Genomic DNA, 2,330 nt, shown 5'->3' on the forward strand with positions numbered 1-2,330 from the left:
TCAAGGTCATCGTTTCCATGTTACATGAGGGAAAAAGACAGTGGGCTCAATAGCTGCCAGAGCATCTGAACAGACTCGGAGCATGATTTTTTCCAGTTGAGAAAAAGAAGAGCATAACCACTGTTATCCTAAGCTCAGCTCCATGGGTCTTCCTGTGAGGAGGAAAGATAGAAATACTCCAAATGAAAACTGAGTATGGTGGCATCAATGAAGCACTTAGGGGAAATCAGAGGACAGATCATGGAATTTAGATGTGGAATAGTCTAAATTGATCTGGAGAAAAGAAAGGTTCTTAGCGGGACTCATTTGTTTATTTCTTTTTACATAGACCATATGCTGTTATTTAATGTGAAGGCACAACTTTGATATAATTCAAAGCAAATGCATTTTACTTATTTATGATGTAATTATCAGTACCAGCTCGTAAAAATACGTATTTGCAAACATATCACTGAAAATGCTTTCAGAATGTCAATTTAAAAGTTGACTAAGAAGTCAAACTCTTTTGGTAGAAGACCAGTAACACATTATTATAGGTCTACATAATATTATTGTTGGGCAATCTGTTCATTACCAGTCACTGGGTTCTCTTTTGTTGAATAGCCCAGATGGTTCATCATCTGATGGTGGCTGCCTCTCCAGAACCTTGTGACTTTCTTCTATCTCCACACAACAATGGAGGCTCGAATAAGTTTGCAGGTACTAAGCAGAGGTTGCTACTTTTGTCCATACAGAGCAACACATGTAAGCATCATGCAACAGTGCAGGCAGTTGTGGACGAAATAGATTGTGGGGAAGAAGATCCAGTTTGAATATTAAATCTTCTGTAATGTGCAATTAACAGGCCTGATATAATGATGTCTGCACAAGCCAGTGCTGAGACAGGCAGGCAGTAGGCACACACTCATTACCAAGAAACTGATCAGCTCTGGTATCTTGATGACCACAGATAACCTGTCAGTATTACCAAAGGCCCAGCTGCAAGTTCAACTACGATCTCTCTTTATTCTTTGTCATGAATGGTGTTATGAAGAGCAAAATAAAACAAAGAAAAACAGCACATCTAAATGAGAAGGGCTAGAAATACCACATATGACTTAGTGTTGGGTAACTGCAGTGTTTTATCAAATTAAATTCAGACAGAAAACATGCACAACATATCCTGTAAACCCACCAGTCTTCATCTTGAAAAACAGACCAAACAACAGCTACTGCTGTGCAAAGTGCAGAGAGAAGAGTAAATCTCACTTCTGTTTTTGCCATGACATACGATCATGCATGGCCCTCATGGTGTCTTATGAATTAATGTAGCATGACAGAGATTCATGACTGATGCTATGCAGAAAATTGCTGTCATAACATAAACCAGCCATTTGTAGCAGAAATAGAGTAAAACCATCACAACAGAGCCAATGATCACAAATATCACAACTGTAAGAGAACTGAAAGCTAAATAGTCATTCTTTTTCTTCATTTCTCTGTCTTCTGTGCTTGTCACTGCCTTCAAGTTTTCCAATTCAATTTGTCTGCTCCAGTGTCCTCCTAAGACCACAGTGAATAGAGCAATTAGAAACATAACCACCATAGTATGGTGAAAGTTAGGCCATGATGGAGAATACATTTTCATGGTGATGTCATTTCCAAAAGCCCACTTCATATTTCTAAAGCCTTTGTGGTTTATAAAAGAAATTAGTATTTTCACATTATTAAATTTAGCTCCATTCCCAGTGGGAGGAAAAATGACTCTCTTATTGGCCAGCAACAATGTTTTAGCACCTCTTGTCTACCATTATGGCTTTTTCCAGAATGTGGCTGGCTCCTCTTGTAGAACAACGGCTTTCTTCTCTATATCAGGAGTTACAGTACCAGCAAGGATGTGGAGTGGTGTAGAAGACAGGTTCATTAAGCTAATGGAAGACAGATTTTGTAGGGCACTAGGTAGATCACCCAGAGAGGGTCATTCACCATCTAGATGTGTGCTTTCCGCAACTGTTAATAGGAACAGCAGGCCCAGCCTCCACTCTCACCAGGTTTGGTGGGCAGGTGGCCATAGTGAAAGGGAATCCTCTCCGCCAGTGTAAAGCTTGGTTTGGTTGTCAAAGGGTGCTCAGCGGCACTGCCTTGGTGACTCACCATGAGGCGGTGATGACTTTAATTGTATTTTTTTAAAAATTAATTTTATTGAGAAACAAATAGCAATGAGACAGTTTCAAAACTGATTATTAGGACAATTTCAATAATTAATACATTGCATATTCTCCTCATAGTGATCATTCATAGTAAAAGATGCAGACATGACATCCTGTGCAAACATTTTTAGTACAAATATT

At 39.1% G+C, this 2,330-nt stretch overlaps 1 pseudogene; it reads right to left on the minus strand.

The window, feature by feature from the left end:
• Nucleotides 1–548: 548 nt before the first annotated feature.
• LOC101570850 overlaps nt 549–2,330 on the minus strand; it is a 7,730-nt pseudogene continuing 5,948 nt past the window's right edge.

Source organism: Octodon degus, unplaced genomic scaffold (genome assembly GCF_000260255.1).
Source record: "Octodon degus isolate 3935 unplaced genomic scaffold, OctDeg1.0 scaffold00099, whole genome shotgun sequence".
Lineage (NCBI taxonomy): Eukaryota > Metazoa > Chordata > Mammalia > Rodentia > Octodontidae > Octodon > Octodon degus.